The sequence below is a fragment of the Porites lutea genome, chromosome 8, assembly GCF_958299795.1.
Source record: "Porites lutea chromosome 8, jaPorLute2.1, whole genome shotgun sequence".
NCBI classification, from domain to species: domain Eukaryota; kingdom Metazoa; phylum Cnidaria; class Anthozoa; order Scleractinia; family Poritidae; genus Porites; species Porites lutea.
Window position 1 is genome coordinate 27,274,425 of NC_133208.1, and position 12,872 is coordinate 27,287,296.

At 41.1% G+C, this 12,872-nt stretch overlaps 1 pseudogene; it reads left to right on the forward strand.

Annotated features, from left to right (window-relative positions):
* Nucleotides 1–10,018, forward strand: part of LOC140945456 (uncharacterized) — a 26,936-nt pseudogene extending 16,918 nt beyond the window's left edge.
* The last annotated feature ends 2,854 nt before the right edge of the window (nt 10,019–12,872 follow it).

Consider the following 12,872-nt stretch of genomic DNA (forward strand, 5'->3'; position numbering starts at 1 on the left):
AACCAATTAGAACGCAGCATTGATAATAGACCACTAGTTGGATTTTACTAAAAGTAAATAGCCCACGTTCGGTATACTAAAATTCTAACATGACTCAGCTGATGACTCCGAGGCTTTCTGGTTATTTTTCTATATTTTGGTTTGATTTTCTTTGTCCTCAAGTCTCTCCGGGGAATTGCGAGAGAATGGAGTCGTGAAAAATTTGCAATTTTGACCCTAAATCCTTGCAGTCATCTTAGAATTTTAATATATCGAACGAGGGCTATTGATTAAGTGTGTAAATGCGCACCGCAGTGACAGAATGTGACGAGGAATATTTCAGAGAAGTTTAACCGCCAATGCACACAGCACATGGTCCGTACTGCATGTAAACAAAACAAAGCGTCGTTGACTTGGTAATTATCGGAAGGCCCTGTTTGTTTGTTGCCTGTTTTGAAAAGGAGGGGACTAAGTACTAGTGCACATATAAAGGATTATCAACAGTCGAAAAGAGCACACCCAGCTTTACAAAATCCTCCAATGTGGTTTTGATCTAGATACAACCATTCAAATTCTCGAAAATTTAGTAAGATATGTATGAATTGCCGGACACATTGTCCGGACGTCCATATACCTCTAAAGCCTCGTGCAAACGGACGCGACATTGTTGGATGTTACATGTTTTATCCGTTTGCACACCCTATTGCATGTAGTTGGGAGTTTTTTCACAAAGTTTTAAACTGATCAAACGTTGAGCTACGTGAAAATGGACGCAACAACTCCCAACATTATTGGGAGTTGTTGGGTCTGTTTACTAGCTTTAGTAAATTTCTTGCGCTTTTTTATTTGTTGTATCTCATGCCATATTGGCCAGATAAACACCAAACGTGAGGATCTTTCTCGGTGTGCACTTTCTGACTTTGAGGGCCTTGTGTTGATAATACACGGACTTGTACCGAATCTCCCCAACGAACACGTATGACATTAAGCAACAACTGCATGGCCGCGCTTTTTTTTGTGATTTCTCGCGGATTTTCTAAGAAGAGCCTTTAAAAGATTTTGGATACAATTGGTTCCTATTAAATAGGTTCGTCTTTATGGGCTTATCTTGTAGTTTGGATTTGACGATCCTCGAGAACTTCAGGAACAAGAAACAAATGTGGAGCCTTTGATGGAAGAGAAACGAACGCTCTTTAACTCTCAAATGAATCAGGTCAGTTTAAATCCCCCCCCCCCCCAGCCCCCAGTGAGTTTATGTTTTGTTTCAGGAGAGGAGCATGAAGAGACATCCTTGTTGGAGCGAGTGTAATCACGGCAGATCAGCATTTCACTCCCAGTGGAAACTCATTTCTCACAGTTGACTCAATTTTAAGGATTAGCAAGTGTAAATCGCTCAATCCATTCACACCTCAGCTGCCCGTTACCGCCAGTATGTATCCTTGTGCCGCTTTTGACTTCATATTTCTGTAGGTGCGTAGACAACATTTACAAGTATCTTCTGCAATGGGCGAGATCTTAAGAACCATAACCAAATGAGCGTGATTCAGTTAAAAAGACTACTTTGTAGAAACTTTTCTCACCGAGATGAAGCCTAGTAAATTCTTACCTGAAAAAGAAGGAAAAAGGTAAAAGTGAAAGGTACAAGTCGGGAGGGTTAATGTCTCGAATATTTTCGTTTGGGCATGCCCAAACTTCAGAAAAGAAAACCAACAATATTTTCCCCTAGGCCGCGTTACTCTTGTCCAGTGAATGAGCAACGTTGTCCTCCAATGTCTGCCGATGTTAGTCGGTCCCTCATGTCTCGTCTATTTCCTGTCGCCCGACCCTACTTTAAAAGGCCAGTTTGCAAAGGGGATGTTTTAAGCACTTTGCTTGCGATGTTCAATTATTGCTATTTCAAATCGCAGGTGCAAACAGGCGACGATTTCATGGTGATTTGAGCCCCCCAAAACGACCGTTATTTTCCAACCTATTTATGTTCAGTGCGATTTGTGACTTTTGAGTTTTCGCGTGAGAGTTTCCAAAACCTTAATTGACGGGTCAGGAGAGTGCCACAGTGTTTAGATCTCAAACGCCCCAAAGCATCCGCCGTGTAAAGACGGGATTTCGCAACAAAGTCGTCATAGAAATGTCCCAAAATATAGTCAATGCAACCTCATCTCCTGGGCTTCTTTTCTTCTAAGGGAAAAGCCTAGGGGATGAGCTTGAAAAATAACAGCTAAAATAAAACGAGTATTTTACGCCCCTACCCACAATTCTCTGTCTAACCCAAGCGACAGTTATTTGAAGTCAGTGCGCGCGTAATATATATAAAGCTGGTTCGGTCGACAGATGGATTGGGGGAGGGGTGCGTGAAAATAACGCTTATTGTTTCCTGCCAGAATGGCTGACTTGCTTGTTTTTAGTCATAATGCTGGAATTTGAAAAGTTACTATACAGCCCTGACTTAAAAATGGCACTCATTTTTCTTGTTACGAAAGTCTTCCAATAGGATACAATGTTCAAATGAATTTAGGTTTAACTCTCACATGCGATGCTGTGTCACGCAATGGTCAGCAACAAGATTATGTGGTGGCCTGAATGTGTGGACGTGTACAGCGACCCCTCCCCCAGGAAACATCGCCCTTGGCAGCCCAGTGAAATTCGCCTTTCGGCTATTCTTGTTCTGTCGCGTTTGAGAGTATCATTTTGACCTTTTAAAAATCGTTTTAGGGTGCATCTGGTAAAGCCGACGAAAAGGAAGCAAATACAGCCGTCCCAACTGATTTAAAAATCGATCCCAGTTTGCCTCCAGAAGAATTTATGGACCATCTTGTTCAACATTTGAAAGGCTTAGACCTTCAAAGTGAAACAACAGCAGTTGAACATCACATCACCCTTGATCTGTGGGACTTCGCTGGTCAACATCTTTACTATGCATCTTACCCAGTTTTTTTATCGACGCGAGCAGTTTATATGCTCGTGTACAACCTCAGCAAAGGATTAAAGGAAACCGCTCAGCCTTGTTTCCGACAAGGAGTCCATGAAATTCTTCTCGCTAATCCAAATAACGAAAGCAATTTGGAAAATTTGTTGTCGTGGCTGGTGTCCCTCAGTTCTATGTGTTCATTACAATCACAAGTGAACGAAAGACAAACAACATTGGCGGATCTGCCTTACTGTCGCCCTCCAGTGTTTATTGTAGGAACACATGCAGATGAACCACATCAAGACATCAAGGAAATGGAATTGCAGATTCAAAGAGAAATAAGTGGAAAGGACTATGAAAGTCATGTGGTCCGTCCGTTCTTTCAGTCGATAATACCCAAGGTTCATCTGATGACGGAGTTGCCGCACTTCAGAAACGAATGATTGAAGTTTTAAAACAAGAACCATACATGGGAGAGGAGGTACCAATTCGGTAAGTTTTTAGTCAAGAGAAACTCTTGCTCCACATTATTTCTTGACGATTATACATAATGGTTATACCACAGGCAGCCCTTCACCCTACGGTAGTACTATAACAGTAGTGGGTCGCGATAAATAAGATCTACCTCGTTCTAAAGTAGATAATGGTTAGTCGCTCCGGCTTAAAAAGACGATTTAAACGATTTCCTGCGAGTACAACAACAACAACAACAAATTTTATTGAAAATTGGATATACTTTAACTAATTACATTTCTTTCCCACACGCAAATAGCTTATCAACTAGTCGAGGCGAGGGGAGCTCAAGACATATTACAAGTAAAAGGTTTATCTATAGATGGACTATATAATAACAGTAAAGACACTACTAAACAATAAATACAATAAACTAACATAAAACAAAGCAAGTACCTAAGGATTACGAAGAGGGACGGGAGACTTCGACATAATCATCTTCTGACAGCAAGAAATTTAGTAGTAATTCCTTTATCTTTTTACGAAAAGGCGTATTTTAATCGAATAAGGAATAGAGTCCAAATTTGGGAACCGATTCTTGTGAAAAAGGTATACACGTTATCGGTTCCAGAGAACTTAACATAAAACGAGTCGCTAGAGACAGATCTTGTTTTCTAGTTATGAATCTGACTTGTTTTAACAAATTGAATGAGTATACTAACTGGTGCTGTCTGTCTATTGATATCCTACAATAAATAGCTACAATCTCTGAAAAAATAGGCTAGGAAGGGGAACGCAATTCGATTTGAGAAAGAATGGTACGGAGAGTTACGATCTTTCTTTGAAATGTCAAGGCACAGTTTCCCCAACCACAGATACCATAAGTTAAGTAGGGGGCAATTAATGAGTTGTAAGTAAAACACGACGCGGGACGTAATATCGAATCTTAGCTATAATTCCTATCGACTTTGTGATTTTGTGACAGATAGATTCTATGTGATATTTCCATGAAAGATTTGAATCAATCATTAAGCCAAGATATTTTACATAGTCTTTCATTTCAAGGCTTGCGTAGGCGTTAGTCACGGAGTCAAGAATTCTAATCCTAGGTATGAAGGGCATATTCTTTTGCCTTGGGCGAAAGATTACAAAGTTTGATTTCTTTATGTTCAAAGACAGTTTGTTTGTATTTAACCATTCGTTGACGTTGCCAAGCCCTCGATTAGCAAGGATTCGAGTTCCTTTAAGTTGTTATTTGCAAGTATTATACTGGTATCGTCAGCAAATAGATAAAAGGGAAATAACGAATAGCATTTGTAAATATCATTGATGTAAAGTAGGCATAAGAGCGATCCGAGGACTGAGCCTTGTGGCACGCCGCACAAGGTCGTCTCAGCCTACGCCACAACGTTATTGACTTCCGTAGTTTGCTTTCGATTAGTCAGGTATGATCTGAACCAGGGGTTGATTACACCTCTAATACCATAATTTTCAAGTTTAGCTAACAAAATCTCATGGTTAATAGTATCAAAAGTCTTCTTGAGATCGATGAAAACACCGCGCGAAAATTTACCCTTGTCCATATTTTAGAGAATAGTGTTAACAATGTCAAGTATAGCATAATGAGTACTTTTCTTACTGCAAAAGCCTTATTGCTGATCTTAGAGAATGTTGCAATCTTTGAAAAACGTAGTAAGTCTGGAGTTCATAAGTTTTTCAAATATCCTGTCATAAATCGAGGGCAGTGATGTAGGCCGGTAGTTTTCGGGCAGAGTGTCATCTTCGTCCTTAAATACTGGAATAATCTTAGCACACTTTAGTTTAGATGGAAAAATCCCTAAGCAAATAGATTGTTTAAAAATCGTGGCTAGCGGTACGAAAATGATCCTTTTTGCCAATTTGGAGATGAGTAGACTCCATGGGCCTTGTTGTCTTGCAAAATTGAAAGAGTGCGGCAACTGAGTCTACATCCGGGAAAAAAGGGAGATCTATGCAGGACAGACTAAGAACAGCATGAATAGAATACCGGGATGCGATTCATCCGTACTCAGACCTTGAACATAGCTGAAAGCGCTCACTAAAAACGGCCGTTTATAGATCATTGCGCCCTCTCCAAAATCTGAACGTCTGGAACAGGCTAGTTTATAGTGCGTTTTCACTAACTTGGCCAGCGTTTATGCAAATTTATTGGAACAAACGAAAGCGAAAGCACACGAAAAGAGTTCAGCTCCCACAGGAGTGGTTTGGCACATCAACATGGCAGCCGTTTCATTGTTTTGAAACACCAATATGGTCGCCGTGACGTCATGCGAAATCTTCAGCTCTAACGGCCTCGTTTAGGATAGGGTGGAAAACCGCTTAGCTTATGTTATACAATATAATAACTTGGTCATCACCTGCTAATCTATCATAGAACAGAAGAAGTTGACGTCACGAAGAATATATTTTCAGGTCTTATCCAGCACTTCCAGCACACTTATGAATATGCCGAGGTGACATTCGGATTTATGCCAAACGCCGGAAAGGACAAGCAAGGTCCAATTTTTGTACCAGATATACTCGCAACTTTTATTGCTACTTAAACTGACAATGCTTTCGCTAATAAGTTCTCGTTTATTATACGCAGCGAATATTGAATAAGGGAAAAAACGTGTTGCTGGCGGCAAAACCCGTTTCCTTAAATACCAGCGATTGTACGGTGCCGCGATATCCATTTTGCACCTAGCCTGCGAACAAAGCCGTCCCTTATCGCTCCTCAGCGCGGCTGGGGACGTTTCTTAAGAGAGAAACGAAACGTCCATAGGGGCGATTTCAGTGAGAAGAGAAGGCTTTATTCGCAGGCTGATTTGCACTGGTTTTGAGGATTAGATTTCAAGTTTGTGTCAACTGGTATAAAGTATTTTATTTGCTTAATTTAGTAGAAGAGATCAATCTTTAAGTGATGCTTAAACTTCGTCTTTAAGCTTTTGTTTTTTTCTATTTTTTTTACCAGATGGTTTAATTTCGAGAAGGTTGTCCAAGCTTTGATTGCTGAAAAGGTACATTATTTAAACCTCGAACAACTTCAAGGTATTATCCAGAAAGTTTGCTTTATTGAAGACGAAGATGAGGTCGCCACTTTGTTGGATTTCTATCATGACCTCGGCATGATTGTCAGACAACGCAACACAGTTGTGCTTCGGGCTCAGTGGCTCATTGAGGTCATCAGGCAACTTATAACCATTCGTTCTTTTAACGAAATGGTAAGTGAAGCATATTCAAGTGTATAAGTGCCCTCCACGGAGAACACCATCCCACCCTGTTATAAATTCTTGTTATAAATTATTTATTTATTTATTTTATTTATTTATATTTACCTTAATGATGATTATCATGTTTTGATAATATCACACCCACTAAGACCAACTCGGCGTTTTCGTGATGGATTTTCTTTGTTGATATGTACAGTCATAAAACTGGCTAGATATTAGTGAACCCTAGCAGGGACAATTAAATGTTTGCATTAAGCAAAGCTGCAGACAACATATCCGAAACATAACTTCATTGCAGTTTAGTGATTTTATGTGACATACGAGTTTTAGCTTACCTATACGACAAAACTTCTTATTTATGACGTCAACTTTATTAATGTGTTTCAGCGGAAAAAGTGTATTTATTTCACAAAAAAACTAAAACAAACAAACAAGCAAACAAAAACCCTTGCGATATTCCTTCGCCGACCTGCCTCGACCAGTGATTCTAGTCATCTGCTTCCAGCCGTCCCGTAATAGTTTGGAAGCTTCGGATCATATGCATTTATTAATGCATCATGTTAGTACGTTATCTGAAGCTTTTTATTACCTCTCAAACTATTATGGGATTGTACTTTCGAGGCCCTCCTCTTTAAGTTCTTTAGGAACTTACTTCACCGTCAAATGTTTTTCCTAATCCAGACTGATTGTTTTAATACTAGTTTTCTTTTTCAACCATGTACTTTATTTTAATCCTTTTATATTTCTTCTGTTGTAGTACCTGAAAAAAAAAAGATCCTGAGATTGTTCAGTAATAGGTTTGACGTTCTGAAGAATTTCCTTTTTTCGGTTTTGTTATAGGAACCGAAACATTCCAAGCTTTGGAAGGAAATGGAGACGACAGGCGCCCTCCACATGGAGTTGGTTGATCATGTGTTCTCCAAGCACTGCCAGCAGCAAGGCCTGATCAAGAAGGATATCCTGAACATGATGGAGCAGTTCGGATTGATCGTCAAATTTGCCACCTCGCCAACAAATGAAATGTACTTTGTACCCTGTCAACTGAAGACGCCACCTGACGCCCTTTGTGAAATGGAGCCATCACCGTCAGATCCATGTCCATTGTACCTGCATTTTCTGGGGGGTTTTGTTCCTCACGGTTTCTTCTGGCAGCTTGTGTCACGAATCACCAAATGGTGCTCTAAGAGTGGATTTACCCAGCCACCGAGATTTTTTCTCGCGGTTTCCAGGTTTGTCATAGAGAAGAAGTCAATTTATCAGCTGATTCTTTTGTGCAAAAAACGATTCATTAAGATCATCTTGACGCATTCAGAGCCAGCCGGTGGAGCATCATTTTCCGAAGCAAGAGAATTGGCGATTCTTGTGCGAACGTTCTTGGAAGAAACAGTACAGGACCTTAGACGTGAACTCCCCTGGTTGGGCAAATTGAAGTGTGATTTTTGTGTTGTATGTCCTGGCTGTCTGCGGAAGGAAGAAATGTGTTCTTATCACGATGTTGTTTCATGTGACCACGAGGACTGCCTGTGCCTTCTTAAGGCTGTCGAAGAAGGGCAACTCAGCCACTGTCCAAGTAGCCTAGACGTTAAAGTCCCGACGGTTTTCGGGCTGGAAAAATGGTTTGGAGCCAAAGGTTAGATAACTTGATACTTAATGGTACATTTACAAATGTAGGAAAAGGAAATTAGCCCTTATAGTCATTTCAGACAAAAGTAATAGTCACCAACGATAAAACTGGTTTTTCTATGTACGTGTTCCTTCGTGAAACGTTATTAATATTTACTTCAAAGTAACTTCACTTGCCAACCAGACACTACACTTTTGCTAGTTTAGGGAAGAGTTTTTGGGCCAGGCATCGACCAGTCGTGTTAGAGGATAACAACGACTAGAAACTAAAAGTGCTCGTTAATTGGTCGCAACTGACGGGGCGGTCGTATTTAAAGGTAAAAAGGTAAAGAGTCCTTTAATATTTTAAGTCGGTAGCTCGAAATTATTCATTGCAACTGACTGACAAAAACTTGGGGCCGACGGTGCGCTCATTTTGCCCGTTTCCCCCTCTCCAACAGTGCTCCGTTTTAAGGGTATTTAATGCTACTTAAAGCTACTCGGAAAGGAAAGAAGTCGAAACAAGGATTTGAGGTCACACCTGGGAATCGAACTCGGAACCTCCCGCACAGAAGGCTGTGCACTAGCCAACTGCGCTAATCTTCTCACCTTCCTCGTATTTACCAAGGGGACGTTAAAGATTAAGGGAATGGCTAGCTGGACTTTTTGTTTAGGCCAAAAATGGGTTGATATAACGGGACGCCTATTCTCTTCTTCGCTAATATTTTACCGTTTTTACGTCGTTATCTCGATGTTCAACTCAGTTGTATAATCCTTATGAATAGGTATGCTAACGTTTCACAGTTATCTTTAAAATGGCCGGTGGACATAGTTCCTTTTTATTGCTTAGTAATTGCTATAGTTTAAGGCAGTATAGTTTTTGTTCATACATATCTATTTTACAGTCAGGTCAGGAATAGACAGCAGAGACATTTTAGTCGTTTTAACTTTCTCTTTTTTCGCCGCACAGTTGTCCATCCAGGTTATCACCCTGGTACAGATGATGTTTACAACATGACAGCTCGACCAAGAGGAATAACGCTGATCATTAATAACGCATCTTTTGCTCATCATCCTAAACATGGACAACAGTCACCTCGTCACGGGTCCGAAGAAGATGTTCGTAAAGTTGAAGCGTTGTTTACTGCTCTCGATTTTTCAGTACGAACGAAAGAGAACCTTTCAAGACTACAACTCTTAGACGAACTTGACTACATCTGCGCCCGTGAGGATCACAGTGCTTATGATTGTTTTGTGCTGTGGCTAATGAGCCATGGCAAGAGTGGTGAGGTGTTCTGTTCTGACGGTAACACGATACCTATTCAAACTCTTGATGATATGTTCAGCAATTGCGAAACGCTAAGCGGTAAGCCAAAGCTGTTTTTCATCCAGGCGTGCAGAGGTGACGGAGAAGACGAGGGGGTGTCTAATGCCGCTAATACCACTATTTCATCTTACGAACTGCCTAGTCCCAACCAAGTTGATTCCCCCATTGACGCAGTGAAGAAACCTGCATCCAAGGTACCCACACATGCAGATTTTCTGTACGCATTTTCCACAGTGGATAAGTATGTATCGTACAGACATGAGGCTCTAGGAAGCTACTATGTTCGCGGCCTAGTTGAGGCATTACGTGAACGTGCGTTTTATGACCACCTTCTCGATATTTTAACAGTAGTCAACCAGAAAGTCAGTAACATGGAAGCCAACATGCCATCTGTGGAGAACAAGAATGAAATCAAAATATTTAAACAAATGCCAGAGGTTAAACATACCTTACGGAAAAAAGTTCGTTTTTAGATCAGTGGTCAACGTTTATTTACTTTTCTTAGGGAAGGTACGTTTTTTATTGGGGGGGGGGGGGGGGGTGGGCTGGGGTATTTTAGAATTTTTTTGCGAAAAAAGTCGTGGCCCTCCCATTTCCTGGAATAGATTAATGCATGACCCTTCAGAAATACCCAAACAAAAACATCTGACCCTCCCCCCTACCTATCCAAGACAAAAATAACCGGAAATGAAAATAACAAACTGGAAGTGTTACTCATATAACCGCGTTCATCTGCGCACAAAGTAGTTAATTGCGTGACGTGTGATTGTACGGTGAAAACTTGAAAATGGGCAAGGATGTACGAGGAATAGAAAGAGGGAAATGTGCTTGTGGTGAATGCGAGGATTTCATGAGGTCAGATGGAACAACTTGTGGTTACTGTGGCTGTTTGCCGACTCGCCATTCTAAAAAGGAGGCCCACTACTCCTCTGACTCTGTTGGTGGGACATCGGCTGCGGGAACAAGTGAAAGCGAGAAGTAGAAAGATGAAGACCTAGGGTGGTTCCCGAACCCAAAGGGCGAATATACTAAATTCTCAAATAGTATTTTGCCAAAATTCTACCTGTCCTTTTGGACCACTTGTCCCTACAAGGAACGCTTTCGCCACACTTGGGTATTTTTCCAAGCTAGAACAATTTGAGAGCCTTCATTATGAGAAAGGAGAGCTTTATATGGAGTATAGGCGAATGTTGTGTCAAGAGCGAAATGGCCAACTATGTGAATTTTGCGAGAAGGATGAGACTACCAGTGCTCCACTTCCAACTTGACGACCATATCCCGACTATGGCAAGCTGCCAACCTTCCATTATCTCTCTTGGAGTTCAACCCCCACCAATGGCCGTGAGCCGGACGACTTCCAGCCTCGAGCTCAGATTAAGAGATTGTTTGAGGAAAGTGAACTAGTCAGTGGGGACAGTGAGGCTATTAGAAAGTTTTCAGATAAATACATTGTCCCCGTAAAGCTTGTGGCAGAGTATGTTGAACACCTTGCCCAGATAAAAATGCGCAAGGAGAAGAAGAAAAAGGAGACTGAAAGGGAGCGAATGGAACGGCTGAACCGGCAGTACAATGACATTGACTGGGCTGGACTGTACAACTCCGATAAGCTGTCGTCCTTGAGAGTGGACGAGCTATCCTTGTACTTTTCCCATCACAAGATCACCTTCAAAGGGAAGAAAGCTGCAAAGGTCGCAATGATCAAAGCGCACATTGGCAGCTTGCTGTACAATTCAATGGAGCGTCAACAACCTCGGCAGCCCCCGCTTAGAAATGTGAGGCAACAAGTGACCTCATCACTTTCCGAGGTCAAAACTGACTCGCAAAGTGATGTAGTAGATCGAGTTGTTGGTTCAAGCTTAAGTGAAGAATCCTCACCGGAGACTGATTTTATACCAGAACCCCGCGCAGAAACATCAACATATGGGCGAAAGCGGACACGGGTCGAGAGAGACAATTATGTTAGTTGGGAGAAGATAGTTTTTTGATATATAAATTTTTCGATAACTGTAAATAATTTAGATTAATCTTGACTGGTAGCTTTGCTTGTATATACAAAATAGAAGCGACATGGAGTAATTTTTTCCTTGCCAAAAAAACTGTGACCCTCCGCCGGTTGACAATAAAACAGGTTTGACCCTCCCCAATTTGTAAAAAATTTACCAAGGACCCTCCCCTCCGAAGCCCCGGCCTACCCCCCCCCCCCAATAATAAACGTACCTTCCCTTAAAAGCCGGAATATTTCGGCCCTTTTTAAAGGGCAGACTTTTAACTTCCACCGTTAAGCGTGCAACCTAACGTGAAGGCTTAAAGGAACAACAGTTGACAGTGCGTATGTTTTTGCGTCAATTAACATCTGAGGGACGATTATTTGGATTGTAGTGAGTAGACTTTACCTGAAGGATTTGGACACGTGACACGCATTAGCCGGTTGTATGTTTACTGTTGTTACAGATGGCTTCCCAGGTTACATTTGAGCCTTTTCAGGCATTTGGATAGTGCGGTGTGTGTGGGTGTGTGTCGGGGAGGGGTTGGTTGGAGGATAAACGGAGTGTTAGGCTCAGCTCAAACATCAAAATTTTCATGTACGAAACTTAATTCCTATTTAGGTCGACCTGAATGATATAAATTGTTCGATTGATTTTCAAACTTTGAACTTTCACGACGTACAATGACCTACAATGCTTACCAGTCAAAGTATAATATATAGATTTAGCTAGAGCTAAAAGCGAAGCTTCCGTTGATGCATTTTGAATTTTCTTCTTACAATGGACTTTAAAGCATTGCAGAAATCTACAGATCTATACTTAATTTTAGGGGAGAACCATATGACTGAAAAACCAAAACTTGAGCCCGCGAACCATTAAAAACCAGCAACTGTTCAGTGGAAAACTTCAAAAACACTTGACCTCGATGAGTTCATGAGACGCTGGTCAGCGGATACCCTGTTTTGACAAGTGCGTTTTCGATGAAAACGCTCAGCGTATCAGTGTGGACGGAAGGTCTAAACGCATCGAAATATTTGCGTGTTAAAACGAAAACGCGTTAGTGTGGATGGGCCTTTATTCATGGGACCTCACTTATTAAAACGTCGATCTTTTCTTGTACTTAATTGAAGGGGCTAGGCTCGGTACATGAAAAGTTCGACGTTTGATCTGGGTATAAGATGTTCAGACGGCGACAGGAACAGGTAATTTGAAAAAGCAATAGGTTTAATAACCATAGCATTATATATCAGACGTACATCGCACCTTGACTTCAGAAAGTTTCGCGATCTTGTACATTTTTTAAACGTCGTTATAAAAATTGACTGTCTGGGATAATAAATTGTTAAATTATATATTTACTTAAAATT